The following is a 23388-nucleotide window of genomic DNA, read 5'->3' on the forward strand; positions in this document are numbered from 1 at the left end:
GGGTATCGGCATAATCAGGACAAATTGAACAACAACGGTCCAACTTCTCCTGTTACCCTTGTGAAAATAAAAAATTGGGGGCTAGAAAATCATTTTTGTGGAAAAAAATGATTTTTTATTTTCACAGCTATGCGTTATAAACTTTAGTGCAGCACTTGGTGGTTCAAAGTTCTCACAACACATCTAGATAAGTTCCGTGGGGTGTCTAGCTTCCAAAATAGGGTCACTTGTGGGGGGGTTTGTACTGTTTAGGCACATCAGGGTCTCTGCAAATGCAATATGATGCCCACAGACCATTCCATCAATGTCTGCATTCCAAAACGGTGCTTTTCCCTTCCGAGCTCTGCCATGCACCCAAACAGTGTTTACCCCCCACATATAGGGTATCAGCGTACTCAGGACAAATTGCACAACAACTTTTGGGTCCAATTTCTCTGGATACCCTTGGAAAAATAAAAAATTGCTGGCTAAAAGATCATTTTTGTGTAAAACAAATGATTTTTTATTTTCACGGCTCTACGCTATAAACTTCTGTGAAGCACTTTGGGGTTCAAAGTGCTCACCACACATCTAGATAAGTTCCTTGGGGGGGTCTAGTTTCCAAAATGGTGTCACTTGGGGGGGTTTCCACTATTTAGGCACATCAGGGGCTCTCCAAATGTGGCATGGCGTCCAATCTCATTTCCAGCCAATTCTGCATTGAAAAAGTCAAACGGCGCTCCTTCCCTTCCAAGCTCTGCCGTGCGCCCGAACAGTGGTTTACCCCCACATATGGGGAATCGGCGTATTCAGGAGAAATTGCACAACAAATTTTGTGGTTCATTTTCCCTTTTTACATTTGTAAAAATAAAAATAACTGGCTCTGAAGTAAAAAGTTTGTGAAAAAAACTTAAATGTTCATTTTTTTCTTCCACACTACTTCAGTTCCTGTGAAGCACGTAAAGGGTTAATTAACTTCTTGAATGTGGTTTTGAGCACCTTGAGGGGTGCAGTTTTTAGAATACTGTCACTTTTGGGTATTTTCTGTCATTTACACCCCTCAAAGTGACATCAAATGTGATGTGGTCCCTAAAAAAAGGTTTTGTTAATTTTGTTGTAAAAATAAGAAATTGCTGGTCAATTTTTAACCCTTATAACTTTCTAAGAAAAAAACATTTGTTTCCAAAATTGTGCTAATGTAAAGTAGACATGTGGGAAATGTTATTTATTATATATTTTGTGTGACATATCTCTCAGATTTAAGGAGAGAAAATTTAAAAGTTTGAAAATTGTGAAATTTTATAAATTTTCTACATATTTCCATTTTTTTCATAAATAAACGCAAGTCATATCGAAGAAATTTTTACCACTAACATGAAGTACAATATGTCATGAAAAAACATCCTCAGAATCAGCAGGATCCGTCTAAGCGTTCCAGAGTTATAACCTCATAAATTGACAGTGGTCAGAATGATAAAAATTGGTCTGGTCATTAAGCTGCAAATTGGCTTTGCCACTAAGGGGTTAAGAACTCCCCTACTTGTGCAATCATTACCTGTATTAATTGCACCTGTTTGAACTCGTTACCTGCATAAAAGACACCTGTCCACAGACTCAATCACACACTAACCTCTCCACAATAGTTAGGACCAAAGAGCTGTCTAAGGACACTAGGAACAAAATTGTAGACCTGCACAAGTCAGGGATGGGCTACATGACAATGGACAAGCAGCTTGGATTCCTTGACTTTTCTGACTCACAGCTATGCTGTAAGAAGTAATTAGTGTCACACATACTTTGGGGGTGCTTTTCTGCAATGGAACAGGAGGACTGCACGATATTGAAGGGAAGATGGCTGGAATTATGTATCTCGAGATTTTGACCATCAACCTCCTTTTCTCATTGAAGATAGGTGGTGAGTGGTTCTTCCAGCATGACAATGACACAAAACATCCAGTGCAACTAAGGAGTAGCTCCTTAAGAAGCATTTCAAGGTCCTGGAGTGGCCTAGATAGTCTCCAACCCTGAATCCAATAGAAAATCTTTGGAGTGAGCTGAAACTCAATGTTGCCGAAACTTGAAAGCTCTGGAGAAGATCTGTATGGAGGAGTGGGCCAAAATCCCTTCTGCAGTGTATGCAAACTTGCTCAAGAACGACAGGTAGCATCTGACCTCTGTAATTGCAAACAGAAGTTTCTGTACCAAATATAAACCTATGTTTTTCAATTGTAGCAAATACTTATTTAATGCAATAAAATGCAATTTAATTATTTTAAAAATCATACAATATGATTTTCTGGTTTTCATTTTTAGATTCTGTCTCTCATACTGAAGTGTACCTACAATGAAAATTGCAGACCTCTCCATTCCTTGTAGGTGGGAAAACTTGCAAAATCAGCAGTGTATCACTTATTTTCCCCACTGTAGCCCTCTGGGAATTGTACTAGTTGGGAGCTACTTTGTCCTGTACACTTGGCCTAACCTTCTCAAGATGTCTGACAAGGGATGAGTAAAAACATGATTCCCCTATACTCTGTGGAGGCAGTTTATGCTATATGTGTGTATATGAAGCCACCCACATGTTGTTATGTGAATTGCATCCTATCATGTTTTTTGTTACCTAGTATGTATGCTGTAGAAAAGTAAACCTATTCATTTTTTCGAGGTTTCTAGCATATAATTTCATGGTGTTATAATAGCTGACAAATTAAAAATGGATTAGAAGAATGGAATCTCTATATAGAAAAGTGAATGTATGTATGTATGTGTGTGTGTCACCAACCAATCACTAAGCATCTCTCATTTCACCAGAGCTGGTGAAAAGAAGCTGAGCTGTGATTGGTTGCTATGAGCAACAGTTTTCCCACTTGACAACACCTAAGCAGACACTGACATGGTGGGAAAAATCTAGCATCCCTGGGAACATAAGCTCCCAGCCATTGTCTGCCCCCAGAAAGGAGCAGTGAGTACATGACAGAAATGAATCCCCCCCTATTGTGCCTATATACCCATCACACATCCTCCATCTCATAGTCACGTCTTCCCTCTTGAAGGGATCATTGGTATGGAAGTCAGAACAAATCCATCCAGTGCTTTGGTTTTGACCCCAGGCCTCTCTTAAAGGAATCTCCAGTATGGAAGTTAGGACTGTTCCACTCAGCTCTGTGGTTCTGACCCCAGGGTCTCTTAAAGGGATCATTGGTATGGAAGTTAAGGCAAATGCACTCTGTGCTTTGGTACTGACCCCAGGCCTTTCTTAAAGGGATCTCCGGTATGGAAGTGAGGGCCAATCCATCCAGCGCTTTGGTTCCGACCCCAGGCCTCTCTTAATGGGATCCCCGGTATGGAAGTCAGGGCAATTGCCTTCAAATGCTCTGGTACTGACCCCAGGCTTTTTCTTAAAATGATCTCCTGTATGGAAGTTAGGGTAAATCCCTCAGTGCTCTGATTTTGACCCCATGGTTCTATTAAATGGATCATTGGTATGCAAGTCAGGGCAAATCCACTCAGCGCTCTGGTTCTGACCCCAGGGTCTCTTAAAGGGATCTCCTGTATGGAAGTTAGGGCAAATCCCTCAGCACTCTGATTCTGACCCAAGGTTTCTATTAAAGGTCTCATTGGTATGCAAGCCAGGGCAAATCCCTCAGTGCTCTGGTTCTGACCCAAGGCCCCTCTTAAAGGGATCTCTGGCATGGAAGTGAGGGCAAATCCACTCTGCGCTTTGGTACTGACCCCAGGCCTCTCTCAAAGGGATCTCCGGTATGGAAGTTAGGGTAAATCCCTCAGAGCTCTGATTCTCACCCCAGGCTTCTATTAAAGGCATCATTGGTATGGAAGTCAGGGCAAATCCACTCAGCGCTCTGGTTCTGATGCCAAGCCTCTCTTAAAGGGATCCCCGGTATGGAAGTTAGGACCCTTCCACTCAGTGCTCTGGTTCTGACCCCAGGCTGATGGGATGATGTGGGATATCAGTCTGGTGGCTCTGGCTGACGGGATGATGTGGGATATTAGGGGTAGTAGTCCGGTGGCTCTGGCTGATGGGATGATGTGGGATATTAGGGGTAGTAGTCCGGCGGCTGTGACGGGATGATGTGGGATATTAGTGGTAGTTGTCCAGTGGCTCTGGCTGATGGGATGATGAGGGATATTTGGTGTAGTAGTCCGGCTGCTGTGACGGGATGATGTGGGATATTAGTGGTAGTAGTCCGGTGGCTCTGGCTGATGGGATTATGTGGGATATTAGGGGTAGTAGTCCGATATCTCTGGCTGATGGGATGATGTGGGATATTATAGTGAATGTAGCTATGCGGAGTGGGCGGGGCTCTACACTCATCTTTATATATATATAGATGTAATCATTATAATTTGTTATAACTAACTGTAGTTAGTTACTATGCCAGGGCAGCGCCGGGCTCTTCAGCTAGTAACTAATAAATATGATCATATACATAGGTCTATGCATTTCAGCAGTGCTAACAAACTCCAAAAGAGGCTAATATCAAAATGATGTAATACCCAAAATAGCTTCACTCTTGTCCATGTGGCTGTGTTTGGTATAACAGGTCTACCACAATAGTACCGGTATGTTAGTCACTTGATTGGGGCTAAGGTGCAGTACCACACACAGCAACTGGGATGGCACAGTGTTAGTTACTGCAGAAAGGCGCTGAAGCCTTCCTTATGCTGATCGTGGGAGATCTCAGAGATGGATCCCTACATATCTGATAAGATGACTTTAACGAGTGAAAATGAGCAATAATTTCCAGTTATAAACCTGTCTAAGTTGGAAAACATTTATTCTTCTTGATGTGTAGGAGTTTCAAAGAGATAGTCAACAGATGGTTTCAGAAAATAAGAACAGATAATGCACTTATAATTTCCTTGTATTGTACATTCATGTCTGCACTTATTAATAATTAAAATTAAAGACGTCAGACATAAGCATCAGATTCATCTTCATTTGCCATCAATGCTTAATAATGGTGCAAAGACTAAAATGGGAACACTTCCAACTTGACTTTTTGAAATGTCAATTTACTTCAAATCTATCTGTCTGTCTATCTATCTATCCACCTATCTACAGTGGGGAAAATAAGTACCGTATTTGATACACTGCCTAATTTTTCCACCTACAAAGAATGGAGAGGTCTGTAATTTTTATCGAAGGTACACTTCAACGGTGAAAGAATCTAAAAATAAAAACCAGGAAAACACATAGAATGATTTTAAAATAATTAAATTACATTTCATTGCAAGAAATAAGTATTGGATCATCTACCAACCAGCAAGAATTCTGTCTCTCGCAGACCTGTTAGCTTTTCTTTAAGAGCCCTCCTACTCTGCACTCATTACCTGTATTAGTTGCACCTGTTTGAATTCTTTGTAGAAAAGAAAAACAAGATGACTTTCAATTTCCTCAGTCTGGAGCTCAATGCAAAGTCTCGCCTTGTGGGGTAAGGATGATTCTGAGAAAAGTCTGGAATCAGCTCAAAACAACATGGGAGCACCTGGTTAATGACCTGAAGAGAGCTGGGACCACAGTCTCAAACATTACTGTTAGTAACACACTGCGCCAGGTGCGGACATATCGCATGTGCAGCTGGTGCGGCCGCACTGGGGCCCGTAGGTGGAGGGGGGCCCCTGCAGGGCAGCTAATAATGAGGGCAATCTGGCCTGTTTATCTGGCCCCGAGGCTCCAGGGGGGCCCCTGGCCAGATTGCCCTCATGTGCGGCAGGCAGGGAGCAATCCCTGCAGCTCCGCTGCCTACAAAAGAAAATGGCAGTGGAGTGGAGCTGCAAGGATCCATCCTGTGCTTCCTGCCTGCGCTTCCTGTCTCACACATCAGTGAAGCTGGATGACGTCATCATTCAGCACGCAGCTGTGCCAGAGGGAGGAAGCTGCTGGCAGTGGTGATGCTGCAGCTGCGGGAGAGCGTGTGGAGAGGTGAGTGGTGCTGTGTGTGTGCACATGTGTGTTTGTATGTGTGTACAGATGAGTGGTGGTGTGTGTGCATGCGCTGCGCATAGCGCTGCGGGAGAACATGCAGAGAGGTGAATGGTACTATGTGTCTGTGTGTGTAGGTGGAGGAGAGGGCAATGATGGGGTTGATGGGGGAAGGCAATGATGGGGGTGATGGGAGAAGGCAATGATGGGAATGGTGGAAAGGACAGTGATGGGGTGGTGGAAAGGGCAATGATGGGGATGGAGAGGAAGAGGAAATGATGGAGATGATGAAATGGGAAATGATGGAGGTGGTGGAAAGTACAATGATGGGGTGGTGGGGGAGAAGGCAATGATGGAGGTGGTGGAAAGGACAGTGGTGGGAGTGTGGGAGCAGGTAATGATGGAGGTGATGGAAAGGACAATGATGGGGTGGTGGGAAAGGAGGCAATGATGGAGGCAGTGGGGGAGAAGGCAATGATGGAGGAGGTGGAAAGGGCAATGATTGGGTGAGGGAGAAGGCAATTATGGAAGTGGTGGAAAGGATAATGACTTGGGTGGTGGGGCAGAAGGCAATGATGGGGTGGTGGGGGAGAAGGCATTGATGGTGGTAGAATCATAGAATCATAGAATCGTAGAGTTGGAAGGGACCTCCTGGGCCATCTGGTCCAACCCCCTGCTCAAAGCAGGATTCGCTAAATCATCCCAGTCAGATGTCTGTCCAGCCTCTGTTTGAAGACTTCCATTGAAGGAGAACTCACCACTTCTCGTGGCAGCCTGTTCCACTCATTGATCACTCTAACTGTCAAAAAGTTTTTTCTAATATCTAATCTGTGTCTCCTCCCATTCAGTTTCATCCCATTGCTTCTAGTCTTTCCTTGTGCAAATGAGAATAAAGTTGATCCTTCTACAATGTGACAGCCCTTTAGATATTTGTAGACAGCTATTAAGTCTCCTCTCAGTCTTCTCTTTTGCAAACTAAACATTCCCAAATCCTGCAACCTTTCCTCATAAGACAGGGTTTGCAGACCGGTCACCATTCTGGTCGCTCTTTTCTGAACTTGCTCCAGTTTGTTGATGTCTTTTTTAAAATGTGGTGCCCAAAACTGGACACAATATTCCAGATGAGGTCTGACCAAAGAGGAGTAGAGGGAAATAATGACTTCACGTGATCTAGACTGTATGCTTCTGTTAATACATCCTAGAATTGCATTTGCCTTTTTTGCTGCTGCATCACACTGTTGACTCATATTCAGTCTGTGATCTATTAGTATACCCAAGTCTTTTTCACATGTGCTGTCACTTAGCCCTATTCCTCCCATTCTATATATGCTTTTTCCATTTTTATTGCCCAGATGTAGTACTTTGCATTTCTCCCTGTTAAAAACCATTCTGTTATTTGCTGCCCACTTCTCCAGTTTATTTAAATCTTTTTGAATCCTCTCTCTCTCTTCTCTAGTATTAGCTATCCCTCCTAGCTTTGTGTCATCAGCAAATTTAATCAGTTTACCCTCAATTCCTTCATCTAAATCGTTGATAAAGATGTTGAACAATACAGGGCCCAGGACAGAGCCCTGTGGTACCCCACTTGAGACATTCTTCCAACTGGATGTATTAAAGGAAAGTAGTAGTGGAAAGGACAATGATGGGGTGGTCGAAAGGGCAATGATGCAGATGGAGAGGAAGAGGAAATGATGGTGGTGGTGGAAAGGGCAATGATGTGGATGGTGGGAAGGAGGAAATGATGGAGGTGGTGGAATGAGCAATGATGGGAGTGGGGGAGAAGGCAATGATGGAGGTGGTGGAATGGACAATGATGGGGTGGGGGGAAGGAGGCAATGGTGGAGGTGGTGGGGAGAAGGCAATGATGGAGGTGGTGGAAAGGGAAATGATGGGTTGGGGGAGAAGGCAATGATGGAGGTGGTGGAAAGGGCAATGATGGGATGGTGGGGGAGAAAGCAATGATGGAGGTGGTGGAAAGGACAATGATGGCGTGGTGGGGGAGAAGGGGATGGTGGTGGTGGAAAGGGCAATAATGGGGGGTGGAATGGGCAATGATGGGGTGGTGGGGGAGGAGGAAATGATGGAGGTGGTAGAATGGTCAATGATGGGTGGTGGGAGAGAAGGCAATGATGGAGGTGGTGGAATGGGCGATGGGGTGGTGGGGAGAAAGCAAAGATAGAGGTGGTGGAAAGGGCAATGATAGGGTATGTATAACACAGTCCCTTAGTATATAATGTATTCACTTATTATGTATAACACCATCCTTAGTTACATACTGTAGTTTCCTCTTTTATTATGTATAACACCGTCCCTTATTACATACCATCCTCTCTAGTTATATACTGTATGGTTCTGTCCCTTCTTATATAGCTTCCTCTGCTGTTATGTACAGTGCTGTCTCTTACATAGTGTATTCTTATTATTCTTGTTATTCACAGCGCCCTTTTTTATTACATAGTCCCCTCTAAAAAATGACTGCTGATGGAGGAGCCGGTGACCAGATGACCAGTCCTTTAGCTTCTCCATTAGAAATGAAGCTTTTCCATGTTCCATCAGCCATCATGACATTATACAGCTAACAAGACAGGATGGGTATGTAATAAAAACAGGGCTCTATATAATCCAATATGTAAGGGATGGTGCTGTACATAACGAGAGGGCACTGTATAATAAAGGAAGGCAATGTATGTAATATATATACCGTACATGTATGTGTGTGTGGCTATATATATATGTAGCTTTGTCGCCATAAAAGGAGGAGGGCCCAGACACATTCTGGCACAAGTTGTCAGTGTTTTGGCAAAGAACCTTCTTCACTCAATAAGAGTATTGAAGATGGGTCTCCATGCATGTGTTATGACATTGAAGCAGCCGCGACACATGCAGCTGTGGCATTGGACAGCTGATCAGCAGGAGCGATCCAAGTAGCCAGGTTCCCTCTGCAGCTTATTTAGTAAGCGCTACAGCTTGCCAAACAAGGAGGGAGCCGAACAAATTCGCTCATCTCTAGTGCCTAACAATGCATAGCTCAACTGATTAGATTAACCCTTGCACTGCTAAAAGAAACTTGCACCATTTAATTTGACGGTGAAGTGCTTCTAATCGGTGCAGGAGTAGAAGAAACCAGATGCTGCGGTCTTCTGGCTCCTCTCTGTCACAGTAAACCCATGACACTCACAAACAGCAAAGCTTCATGGTATAATAATACTGGAGCCAAAGATAATGAACACAATATATTCTATCATGGTAAAGAGGTGGTGGTGATAATAAGCTTTTATGCACATTAGTATGCACACCATAGTTGGGAAATAAGTTTATTAAAGATTTATAGTAATAATGTGCTGAAAAGGAAGAGACATTAACTCTGATTGGGAGATAAGTGTTATGAGTTCATTTTCCCCTTCACCATTGAGGTCTGATGAACTCCCTCTTCTGGTGAAGGAAGGTAGTGAGGCTGATTACCAAACACCTGAGCTGGTAGAGGATGACTGGGTGATGGGAATTGCTGACTGGATATAAGGCAGCCGACGCCCTTCTGCCTCGCTGGTGATTTCTCTGAGGGATTCTAGGAGACCAGTCTGATTCCTGCTCCTCAAAAGCTAAGTTTTCTGCCTTGCTTTTTGCATTTGTGTTTTGGTTTTATTTTGCCTTGCTTTTCTGGATTCTGCCATTCCCTGCTGGGGTGAGCTGAATTCCTTTGTGTCTTTTTGCTCTGTCTTCAGAAAATACCTGAGTACTGACATAGTCTTTTTGAAGCCTAGCGTCTTCAGGGCCTTTTTCCCTGTCAGTCTGTTGGCTCTTGTTTTGATAGGGTTTTTGGCGGATTGCAGACAGCAGCTTTTCTATCCTGTCCTATCTATTTAGCTTGGGCCCCATCTTTTTCTCAGTCTATCTTTCTATCTGTGTTAGTGTTTTTTCTTCTTGCTTCACCGTCATTATATGTTGGGGGCTGCCTATTGCTTTGGGGTCTGCTCTGGGGCAGTTTAGATTTCCCTTTCTGTCTTTAGGCTATGTAGTTCTCCGGCTGTGATCGAGGGGTCTAGGGCACCGTAGGAACCCCCACGGCTACTGCTAGTTGTTGTTGATAGATTCAGGGGTCTGCAATCCGATAGCTGCCAACTTCTCTGGTTTTCTGGACTTAGCTAGCTTTTCTGTTTTTGCCTCCTACGGTGACTCGTTCATAACAGATAAGCATGTCCAAAGATGGTAATATTAGAACTCTTATATTTGCTAATGTGGTAGATAGGAATTGAATGCGGTCCTTGTGCTCCAATGTGTGTTTCACCCTCTCTTCCCTGAAATCTAGGAAGAGAGCCAAGTTTCTCCTGAAGTGAGAGTCACTCACTGCTGAGTACTTGGTGCAGTGTAATAGGGAGTAGGTGTCATCATCCTGGACCTCCAGGTGACAGTGTGGGCACAGTTTGTCCTTCCTGAGCTTGTAGTTCTGGTATCTATCTATCTATATGTCTATCTGTTGGAATATGTTTGATGCAAAATCTCCATTTCTGTCTATGAATGTTTAGTTGCTAAATTTTTATTGCTGTTCATAGAGTTAGAACAACAAAAAAAACCCAGAGGCTCACACAGGGATAGCATGTGACTGTATTTCCTGTTTTTCCTGTGTCTGTGTATGAGAGAAGCAGCCTGCTGTAGATGCTGCACAGATAGAGACACACAAATGATTTATTTCTGATCTATTAAGCTTATCATATATTGTTCCTGATTGTTCCTGAATAAAGAAGCTTTGTTGTCACATGCTTGGAGAGTATCCTGAATAATCCTCTGCCAACAATATCTATCCCATATCTATCTATCTATCTATCTATCTATCTATCTATCTATCTATCCATCTATCTATCTATATACCCACCTATCGATCCACCCATCCATCCTCCAATCCATCTATCAAGAAGCATAGCTACAGGTTCAGCTCAGGGGAGCCAAACATCTGAGTGAGCTCCTGCCTGGTAACCCTGATTACAACTATGGTGGCGCACCCTGATCATAAGTATAGGGAATGTAGTACAAAAACTTGGCACTCAAAAGAAAATTTGATTTGACAGTTCCTTTATTGTAAAAGGCATCCAGTTAAATATACTTCTTTTACTTCTTTAAACGTTTTCGGTCATACAATTTGACCTTCATCAGAAACAGCACAATCCCCATCTATTCCCAACCTGTGCAAACTACTAATGCCGTTGATACCCCAACACTGAACCACTGCTGCCGTATGTGACTTATTACTGGACCTGGTATGTTGCGTAAAAACAGTGCTATTCTTACTGCCCCATATATTAATGTCCACCAGTGTGCCCCTAAATAGTAATAATGGCTCCTTTGTTCCCTCTAGATGGTAACATTGCCCCCTAGAACATATTATTGACCTGTGCAAATTCCCTAGAAAAACATCCACATTTTGCCCCTTTGACAGCCACAATACACTGAATAACCCTATTACAATAATGTTTCTTAAGTACCCACTCAACATTTAATTACGTCCCCTATGTCCCTCCATGAACAGCTCCTCTATAAACAGTATGGTTGGCCGACAGCTCCCTTAGGCATGGATCACACATGCAAGAAACACGGGCGATTCTCGCATGTTAATACCCCGCACTGCCGCCGGCACTCAGGAGTGGAGCCTGCAGCTCCATGTATTGCTATGTGGCCGCACGCTCCGATCCGAGTGCCGACAGCAGTGCTGGATATTAACTTGCGAGACTTGGCCGTGTTTCTCGCATGTGTGATCCCAGCCTTATACAGAGTATGCTGTCTGCACTGCTCCTTTACATACAATATGATGTCAACACTACTCCTCTATACACAGTATGATGTCCTCACAGTAACACTATATACAGTATGAAGTCCCCACAGCTCGACTCTACATTGTGTCATTGTGTGATGGGCCCACATATCCCCTTTACACAGTATGATGGGCCAACAGCTCTGCTATATAGAGTATCATGGGTCCACAAATCCCATATACATAGTATGATGGGCCCACAGCTCCCCTATACCAAGTATGATACCCCCCCACAGCTCTTCTATACATAATATTATGTCCCCACTGCTCCCAAAAAACACAGTATAATGACACCCACCCTAGCCCTCACACTGTATAATGGCCCCACAGTAAAACTCACACTGTACAATGGCCACCAAACTGTATAATGACCTCCACAGCAGTCCCCACACTTTGTGATGGTCCCCGCAGTAGCCCTCAAACTATATAATGCCCCCCGCATTAGCTCCCCACACTGTATAATTGCCACCACATTAGTTCACATGCTGTCTAATGGCCCCCACACTTTATGAGGACCTCCTCAGATGTCCATACAAGGTATAAGAGCCCTCCACACTATATGAGAGTGTAAGAAGGAAACCGGGCTGTGGGTACTTGCACTGAGTCGGGTCCAGAACTGTCGGGGCTGCGTCCCATGTTGCCAGGGGGAAGGAATAGGGGATTGGACAAACCCCGTGACCCGGAAAGAAGGGGCGTGTTAAGGGGTAGGATAGAGCAGAAAGCGCGCAAAGAAGTCAGGGAGAGTGCAGGGGAGGGAGAAGCATGCTCCTCGCTTTGAGCAGCAGCCCCGCAAAGTACAACGGCTGCAATTTCCTGAGCGCCCTTTCGGGACAGTGAGTGTGGGAAGCGCCGTGTGCCCAGCTAAGCATAGGACCGCGCGCATGCAGAGGAGCATGGGGCGGTTACAGGACATTGAAGTGCGGTTCCCTTGGCCGACTAGCACACGCATCACCGCAGAGACTTCTGCAACGTTTCCCGCTTTGATTGTGCGGGCTCATGGACTAAGGGGTTCAGCGGATAAAACTGGAGACCTCCCGCTGCTGCCAGAAGACGGATCGCTAACCTTGGACCCCATCGGAGGACCCTATACCGGTCCTTACCGGTATTACTGCCCCCATCGGACTGTGGACTAAGGACTCCACCCGGAGCTACGATAAGTGTTGTTTGAAACTTAGACTGTTGCACTCATTCTGCTTATTTCATTTAATTCTTGTTGTCCTAGTAACTCTTTGCTACTGCCTATTAACTCCCTGCGAGAAGGTTACTTTAACCTTTACTGTTAACAAAATAAATAGTACTGTTATACCGTTCTGCTCTGCAATCCCTGCGTACTGCATCTCAGCACCCGCTTACAAGAGCACCCCATATTAGTCCCCACACTATATGATTGCCTCCACTGCAGGCCTCAACCTTAGCTCCCATACTGTATAATGGACCCACATTAGCCCACATAATGTCTAATGGCCACCACATTATCGGCCAAACTGTAAAATGTCCCCTGCAATAGCAGCTAAACCGTATAATGGCTACTGTAATAGCCTTCAAACTGTACAATGGCCACAACATTACAAACAACCTGTATAATGGACCCTGCATTCTGACCTAATCGAGGATCCTGATGACTCCACCAACAAGGCCCAGGCAGACCAACGCGCTGTCATCATGTCGGCGCACACATACGAGTCCCATTGCGTTACAATGTCACCGTGCCAGGATTTTGATGTCCTGTGCATGTATCGGCGCCTCAGCCATTCTATAGACCGCAGGCTTAAAGGGACCTGGAGTCTACAGAAGGTAGGGGCGGTAGTGGAGGAAAACCGCGTCTCCCTGCTCTACCACAAAGCTTAACTGTATTACGCCGATACAGTTGAAGTTATCTATCCATCAGCTCATGTCTATCTATTGACTCATCCATCATACATTTCCAGCATAAATTCTTGGACAAGCATTCACCAGGGATCGATGAACTAGAACAAGACAGATCAATTGATAATATGGAAGCAAATTATTTCATTTATTTGGTTTCTGAATGAGGGAATAGAGAGTAATCGATTAGTTAAAGACTTACTTTGAAGACAAAAGAAAAGATGTGAATACTGGAAAGATTTAGGAGAACATGACTTGAATAGGTAACAATGCCCAGATACACACAGAGAGGTTTTCTCGTATTAGAAATACACTTTAATCAGGGTATAATGATAAGTTCTGCAACTTTCTAATAGACATTGTGCTCTTCACTATTTAGTGGCATATCCAGAATTTAAAAGTCACCTTACCTAATGCTACCCACAGCTGATGGTTTGCTACAATTATATCTAGTCTAGACAATCCCCTATGAGCTAAAGACTTCAGTAGTACTGACTGTTTGCTACAATGTATCATCCCCCATGCTTTACACTGCAGTGCATAGTCACTCCAATTCAAGTGAGCGCATGTGGAGGTGATTTTTAATGCAGTAACTTTGGTAACCAGCCTAGTCTGGTGGCCACCACTGTCATTAAAGGGGTTCTCTTAAGAAGACGACCATCAGCTGATATGGCAAGGGGAAGCTTTAAGTAGCCATATGTTGGTGGAGTTGAATGGTCAATCAGAGAGAGCTGTTATTTGCCTGTCTCTGTTCCCTATGACTCACGGACAGGGTACTTTTCAGTAACCTCTCTTTAAAAGACCCATATACTTTAATGGGGTTTATAGCGTTGTCAAAATATGAAACCCACTATTTTACTCATATGCCCCTAAAAGTTTAGTACGATATTAAATTACCTTTATAAGATTACAAAACAGGTGTACTTTTTGGCAGCAACAGCGCCTCTTTTATTGGTGGTAGTGCACTTCAGCCACATGGAAGTGATTGCTTCAATACCAGACAGAGTCATAAATGACAACGGTGCCCCCCTTTCTTTATAGGTATGGTCTAGAATTACAACTCACTCAATGGAATACTACAATATGAGGCACGGCCAAGAGTGGCACCATTTTTAGAAAAATACTATCCTCTTTCTTTTTCTATCCGTTTTTCTTTTTTATTCCATGGGGGAAAAAAAGCCTAAACATAAAGCAAGAACCATGATTAATCGCAGCTGTAAGATTGGTTCAGGAATTAAAATTGGGGGAACAATGAAATGAAACGTCTCCTTAGAGATTATATGAGAATAAATATAATGCCACAATGAATTCCTCTTTTATTACATTCAGAAAATGTTACAATTATATTATCCCGACTCCCTGGTGGCATCGCCCCTCTAACACTACCGGAATTGGTGATGATGAGCCGCACATCAGTGCTCTCACCTATAGATGGCACTGTTGTATTTCTAGCCAGACGGCATTGTGGGCCCAGCACAAAATGCAGGGATATTTTAATTGGAATACATACATACATAAACACAGTGAATAAATATTATAATCTCTGCGTATCGCACGGCAACATCAATACTATAGCACTAGTTCTGATGCTTCGATGTTGATTCCCCGAAAAGTGCCACTCATCTTTCATGGCCCAGATCTGGCATGAATTTATTGATTCTTTAAACTAAACATGCCGGGGGGATGGGTCAGGTGAATACATTTCATGTACAAATCTTCATCATTTCAGTTTTCCAAAATCCATTCAGTGAATGTGTGCCAAAAGGTACGGTAATTTCATCCCGAGAAAGCTTAACACAGTATGATACTCGGACAGCGGATCCCAATTCTCCAATGAGTCACGTGACCAAAAACCCATGCACAGCTTGTCTGTGACTTGCTATTTTTGAATTGTGTTTTTGCTGTAAAATAAACAACCAAATCGCAGACAAGTCACATTCAAGGTATAGCTGTTATAGAAGTCTATGGCTAATGAGAAAATTAGCCTCATTTGGCTAAGGCTACACGGTGAAATATATGACTCCCAACCGTCCTGGATCAACAGTATTGATGGAGCTGTCCCGCTGTCCTGGGAGGTTGGTGTATATCCTAAATTGGGCCACACTCACACAATCAGTATTTGGTGAGTTTTTTTATCTCAGTATTTGTAGGCAAAACCAGGAGTGGGTGATAAATACAGAAGTGGTGACTAGTGGTGAGCGAGTATACTCGCTGCTCGGGATTCCCTAACAAACGGGTAATCCCCACATGTATTCAGGCTGTCTAGCAGCCGCAAATCATGCAGCTGCGTCAACAAAAACTAAATCTCCGAGCACGCCAAAATACTCGGAGGACACCCGAGCATGCTCTGGAAAACCAGAACAACGAGTATACTCGCTCATCACTAGTAGTGGCGTGTTTCTATTATTGTTCCTCCCCTGCTTTTGGCTTACACATACTGAGGTAAAATACTGATCAAATATTAAACGTGTAGACATGGCCATAAGATGTATTTGTGTGTTCTGAACTGAATATAAAAGGTGGAACAGGGAGCTGACACGTCCTGCTAGGACATTTAAGTCACTGATTATCTCCACACAACCCATGCTTTTCACTTATATATATTTGTTGATTTTTCACTTTGTTTTCTTATCCCAAACTTTCTCTCTCTCCTGCCTTTTTTGGGTAGGTACAGTGGATGTGAGTTATTGGGATTTATAGGTTTAGAAAAATAAAATATTTCTATAAAGTTCAATTTTATCAAAGCTAATCCAGTGAATTGCAAAAAAAACGGTTTATGGTCAGAAAATCATATTCATCAAGACTGGCATCTTTCATGCTCATTTTGAAAGGGGGCAGTGTGTACATGCTTCTTAATGAACCATCCAAGGAGCGAAGTAGCTTGTGGCTCTTTGTGCGCCTCTTCACATATCTTACTAAGATTTGTGACGTAAGGTTCATCACCACTTGTGTATTTAACTTCAGGGATTGCCACACCCCATCATGTCCCTATCTCAGCTTCACTTACCTTTCCGAAACAGGGCAAAAGCGTTGTGAACGAATTAAGAATTTGGTGCATTTTACTCTAGTGTACCTTATTATCAAGAATGGTGTGCAAAACACTAGTCTTGATGAGTTGGGTCATTAGTAAGTATGTAGAATAAGGCATTGTACACATATAATGATCAGCCAAACCATTAAAATCACTATCTGGAGACTTGAGTTTCATTGATTATCTTGTGACAATGACTCTTGCCAGGGGTGTGATATATTAGGCAACAAACTGTAGCAATATGTTATATGGTGATGTGGCCTCTAGGGGGTCTCACTACGTTTATGTAAGTACTATAGTCATTTTTGGAACTTGTTGGTTAGTTATTGTTAGGAGACATCTTGTAAGGGAGGATTGCACATCATGTAATAAAAAGCCTGCAGATACCCACAGAGTGTGATCCATCACAGGAAACAACTAACAGAACACAAACAAGCAGTGAGTTCTTGAAGGTGATGTTTTGAAAGATGGAAAATGCTCAAGCTCCAGGATCTCAGCGACTCTGCTAAGGGCCAAATTATAATGACTGCAGTACTTTGTCAGTGCATCTTCAATGTTTTGTGGCACGTTCCTAGTATGCAGTGTTCACCACCTAGGCACAAATCTAATGAATAATGAATAGTGGGATTATGCTCCCAAGACTCTTTGGCTTGTGCATAGTGAGTGAAGGATAGCTTATCTGACCAGATTCAACAGAAGAGCTACTGTACTTTGGACCAAGTGCTGAAAACTGTAATGTTATTTCCATGTTATCCTTTAATAGTTGGGATGGAATATCTCTCTTTACTGGATAGAGCTACAGTGGGGAAATAAATATTTGATACACTGCCAATTTTGCAAGTTTTTTCACCTTCAAAGAATGGAGAGGTCTTTAATTTTTATCATAGGCACACTTCAACTGTGAGAGACATAAATGAAAAAGAAAAAAACAGAAAATCACATTGTATGATTTTTAAATAATTTAGGTGCATTTTATTGCATGCAATAAGTATTTAATCACCTACCAAGCAGCAAGAATTATGGCTCTCACAGACCAGTTAGTTTTTCTTTTAGAAGCCTTCCTACTCTGCACTCATTACCTGTATGAATTACACCTGTTTGTACTTGTTACGTGCTTTTGCTGCGTTTTTCTTCTGCTGCGTTTTTCTTCTGCAGCAAAACCTGATTTCTTGGAAGGAAAAAAGCTGTGGCAAAAATGCATATTTAGGTGCGTTTTTCGTGCGGTTTTGTTTGCATTTTTGTTGCAGTTTTGGTGCATTTTTTTCATGTGTTTTTGGGGCTAAGCCCTCATGCCCACTTGCGATTAAATCGGACGAATTCAATCCGATAAAAAATCGCATTGAATTCGGACCAATGTTAATCTATGATTGCGCGTTCATCTGCGTTTTTTTCAGCTCAGATCAGATCACGATCGGGCTGGAAAAAAAATTGCAGCATGCTGCGATTGCAATCAGAAATTGGATCGCATCCCACAATAGAAGTGAAAGGGTGCGAGAAAAAAAATCACACAGCACTCGCACCATGCGAGTGCTGTTCGATTTTTGCGCACCGGTGTCCTTTAATATGCGGCTACTGTAAAATCACACTGACAGGTTAGAATAGAAAAGATAGAATACATTACATATAGAATCGGCAACACCGCAGAAGAAATGCTAGCACAGGCTTCTAGTATCCATTGTTTCAGATGCTGCACATCTCGTATCTTCACAGCATAGACAATTGCCTTCAGATGACGCCAAAGATAAAAGTCTAAGGGGGTCAGATCGGGAGACATTGGTGGCCATTCAACTAGCCCACGATGACCAATCCACTTTCCAGGAAACTGTTCATGTAGGAATGCTCGGACCTGACACCCATAATTGATGGTATGGTGTGGTATATGGGGTACAAAGATAATGGGGCCATTCTTCATCAATGGAAACCTCAATGCCACTGGATAGCTGAAATTGCTACAGGATTATGTGTTGTCCTCTTAATGCACTGAAGATGGCACGTTCCTTGAGTTTTTCTAGCAAGATGGTGCACCACCACATTATAGGTGTCAGGTCTGAGCATTCCTACAAGGAATCTGACCCCCTTAGACTAGCATTTCTTCTGCGGTGTTGCTATCAGTGTGTCAAGACTGGGAGAAGAGGGTTGCATTGACAATCCAACACAATGGGCAGCACTTTGAACACATTTTATAAGTGGGCATAAACTTGTAAATAACTCATAAAAGAATAAAGCTACGCTAAAACTAAGCACACCATTGTTTTTCTTGTGAAATTTTTAATACGTTTGATGCGTCACATGACCTTCTTCTCATTGGAAAAAATAAAGTTGGATCCAAAATGGCCAACTTTAAAATGGCCACCATGGTCACTGTTATGTCCCATGAATGAGACATTTTACAGACTGGCCTGTGCATTTTACATGCTGTATTGCAGTCTCTCATATTGTTAACTGTTGCTATGTGTTCCTGTGTTTTGCATAACTGAAATCCTCCCTCTCCATCAAGTTTGTCCCTCCTGTCTCCCTGTCTGCCTCTTCTGGGTGTGATGTCACTTTCTTCTTCTTCCCCCTGTGTCTCATTCTCCATCTTGGCTTCATTAGAAGCACATGTGTTTTCAGCCTGTCTGAAGAAAGTCTTTTACCTGTTGCTGTTTGTATGCATTCAACAAGAATTCTTAAAGAAATCAAAGTCTCTTCTGGATCCTTCATAACATGTGTGCCGGCAGCTAAGTTGAGCTATCTGTGACCGTCGCCAATTGTGAGTAAGGTGAAGAGATCCAGCATCTCACAGAGCCATATTTTCAGCCACAGGCCCCGGGGACAGAATAGTAAAAAAGACTTACCAGATTCATCTTTAAAGCCCACAGCTTCTATAAAGCTACGGAACTTCCTGCAGAGCATCCGCTCCCAGCATATAAGAGACTATACAGCTCCCCTTCTCCCTGTGAATCAGGATGGCTGAAGGAATGACTACACAGTCTCTGCCAGACCTATTGTCAGAGGAAGAGTGCATAGAACTTGATCCATCATTTAGTGAGAAGGCTAGATGTCCCACAAAGCCCGCATGGAAAGTAAGGGAGAATCTACAATCCAGTAAACATGATCTTCTCCCTGCTATAGCAGAGCTATGGCAAAAACTGCTGAGTTATATAGACAGCCTGTCTCAGCCTGCTTCTCTCCAACGGCCACCAGAGGGAACCCTTGCAAAACTGTGTTCAGATTATCAACGTTATGCAAAAATAGCAGATCAGTATATCGCAGTGTTAAAGAGACTTAATCCATTAGTTACCTGCAAAGAGCTACAAGCTTTCCAACAACTTAACTCAGAGAGAAAGCATGGTGCGCGACATAAAAGCCAAGACAGAGGCAAGAATCGCGCTAATAGCCAAGATGTCATCTTGTGTTTCTGGCTCAGTCAGACAGGCAAAGCGATCATCTAAGTCACGCTCCTCAAAATCTTCAACCCTCAGCGAACAGCTCGTAAAAGCACGTGCAGAAGCCGAGGCCACTAAACTACACGCTGCCTTCGCTCAAAAGGAAACTGAGATGAAAATAGAGGCAGCCGAAGCAGTGCACAGAATAGAGGCCCTAGAGAAGGAACGTGAACACGCCATAGCCATGGCAAGGTTAAAGGTCCTGGAACAAGCCATCAGTGGGAGCCAAAGAGACAGCATCAGTTTAAGTGATCTTGATACTGAAGACCCTCTTAAGCGTACTAGAGACTGTGTACATAGCCAATACAGCAATACCCCTGCTCCAGCAATCCTTCCTGACCACATAGATGCTCCTCTGAGACAATAGGACACAGAGTGTTTACCTGCATCCTGCACCCGATGTCAGTACAATAAGCTGCCTACCTTGCATCCTGATCCTCCTCTGTGCACCGAAATGTACCGGAAACCTGCACCTCACCAAAACTTATACACAGAAACATACGTGCAGGCCAATATGCAGGCAAGTCACCACACTCCGGTCAGTCACACAATTCCAGTCCCATGTGTGGCAGAAACTAAGATCATTAAGCCAGTTAATGGACTGAATGCCTACGCTGCCCCATATGTACCTGCATTCCCAGGTCAAAGCACAGACTGTAGGAACAATGCTATCCAGCCAGCAATGGTCCTTCCAAAATCGGAGAATGCTGAAATGACCGGCCTTGCAAGGTACATAATTCGGCGTGATCTAACTAAGACCGGTCTTACAAAGTTTGACGATAAACCTGAGAACTACAGGGGTTGGAAGTGCACCTTTAAAACCACAATCAGTGACCTCGGCATCACCGCCGCTGAAGAGCTAGACCTGCTAATCAGGTGGCTTGGGCCACAATCCACGGATCGGGTCAAGAGACTTAAATCCGTCTACACCAGTAATCCCATTGCGGGTATCACCGCTGCATGGAAGAGGCTAGAAAGAAGCTATGGCAGTCCTGAGGCCATAGAAAAGGCCCTGTTCAAGTGACTAGAGGATTTTCCAAAGGTATCTAATAAGGACAGTACAAGGTTCCAAGAGCTCAGCGACCTCCTGCTAGAGCTTCAGCTGGCCAAAGCAGACCTATACCTATCTGGCCTCTGCTACAGGGACACTGCTCACGGGGTAAACCCAATAGTTTCCAAGCTGCCGTCCAATATCAAAAATAAGTGGGCCATGCTTGGATCAAAATACAAAAGGGAAAACCAAGTCTCCTTCCCTCCATTTTCCTACTTCTACGAGTTCATAGAACATATTTCAGAATGTAAGACTGATCCAAGTTTTTCCTATGGAGAACACAGCGACCCTGCTTCATCTTCTAAACACGAGAATCCACGTCTTAACTACAGGAACTGCCAAGCTCCAATGTCCGTCAACAGATGGATGTTCTTCCCACACCTACAGTATCACAAGATAAGAGTAACAAAGGTGAGAAGATTGAGAATCCTGATCGTATGTGTCGCATTCACAAGAAACCTCATCCCTTAAAGAAATACATCGGCTTCAGAAAGAAACCACTCCAGGAACACAAAGAGCTTCTGAAGAACTTTGGGATATGTTACAGGTGCTGCGCTTCTACTGAACACTTTGCTAAGGACTGCAAAATATCTATAAAGTGTTTGGAGTGTGACAGTGAGGAGCATGTGCAAGCGCTCCACCCATCCCAATCTAACACTGCACAGCTTACACCTTCCCCCACCACAAGGCAAGGCGAGGAGGATGCTGTTCAAACAGTGAATTCTATCTCAATATCTTCTTCATGCACAGAAGTCTGCGGAGAAGGCCTCTGTGACAAGTCATGTGCGAAGATATGCCTGGTGAATGTGTATCCCAAGGGTCGACCAGAGAAAACCACAAGGGTGTATGTTATCCTGGACGATCAGAGCAACCGATCACTTGCAAGGTCAGAACTCTTTGACATGTTTGACTTAAAGGGAAACTCTCACCCCTACACCCTAGGTACCTGCAGCGGTGTTACGGAGGTCTCTAGAAGAAAAGCCCAAGGACTCATGGTGTCTTCTCTTGAGAACAGTGTGGAGATACCCTTACCCACTCTGGTCGAATGCAACCAGATACCGTCCAACAGAGAGGAAATTCCTACTCCAGAGGCTGCACTCCATCACCCTCATCTAAAGACTTTGGCAGGCAAGATACCAGCTCTTGACAACAGCGTAAACATCCTGATCCTGCTTGGCAGAGACATTCTGCGACTACACAAGGTATGTCAGCAAATCAACTGGCCACACGACGCTTCCTTTGCTCAACACGTAGACCTAGGCTGGGTTATCATAGGCAATGTTTGTATAGAAAAGAGGAAGAGACCCACGAGGATTTCCTCATTTAAGACTCACGTCCTACCAAATGGTTGCAGCACTTACTTTCAACCATTCCCACATCATTACTGGGTAAAAGAGAAGATAAGCGACAACAAGTGGAAGAAAGAAACCTCTGACGACGCAAACATATTCCTGTCCCGCAATGATGACCTCGGGGCAACAGTGTTCAACTCTAGAAGAGAAGACAACCAGCTAGCACTTGCAAGGGAGGACAAAGAATTTATAAAGATTATAGAAAAGGAATTCGCCCAAGACTTTTCAAATAGCTGGGTAGCACCTTTACCTTTTCGTTCTCCAAGAACAAGGCTACCTGATAATCTGCAACAAGCAACGGCAAGGTTTTCATCCCTAAATTGCACCTTAAAGAGAAGGACGGAGATGGAGAAACATTTTGTCGGCTTCATGCAGAATATCTTCGATAGAGGTCACGCGGAACCCTCACCCCTGCTAAAAGAAGGTGAAGAATGCTGGTATCTTCCATCCTTTGGTGTCTACCATCCTCGCAAACCTGACCAAATTAGAGTGGTGTTTGACTCCAGTGCTCAGTATGAAGGCATCTCCCTTAAATAGCATGCTCCTCACTGGGCCTAATCTAAACAACAGCTTTATAGGAGTACTGATTCGCTTCCGAAAAGAATCTGTCGCAGTAATAGCCAACGTTCAACAAATGTTTCATTGCTTTAATGTGAGAGAAGACAGCAGAAAATACCTCAGATTCCTATGGCACAAAGACAACGTCCGCAACAAGGTCATAGACTACAGGATGAAGGTGCACGTCTTTGGGAACAGCCCCTCGCCTGCAGTGGCCATCTATGGACTAAGACGAACAGCACGGGAAGGTGAGAGAGAGTATGGGTCTGATGCTCGTCTATTTGTGGAAAGAAACTTCTATGTAGATGATGGGCTAAAGTCTCTTCCCACAAGTGAAGAGACTATCGATCTGCTCTCTACAACTCAGGAAATGTTGTCA

Source organism: Dendrobates tinctorius, unplaced genomic scaffold (genome assembly GCF_039654945.1).
Source record: "Dendrobates tinctorius isolate UK_male_01 unplaced genomic scaffold, ASM3965494v1 ptg000071l, whole genome shotgun sequence".
Classification (NCBI taxonomy): Eukaryota; Metazoa; Chordata; class Amphibia; order Anura; family Dendrobatidae; genus Dendrobates; species Dendrobates tinctorius.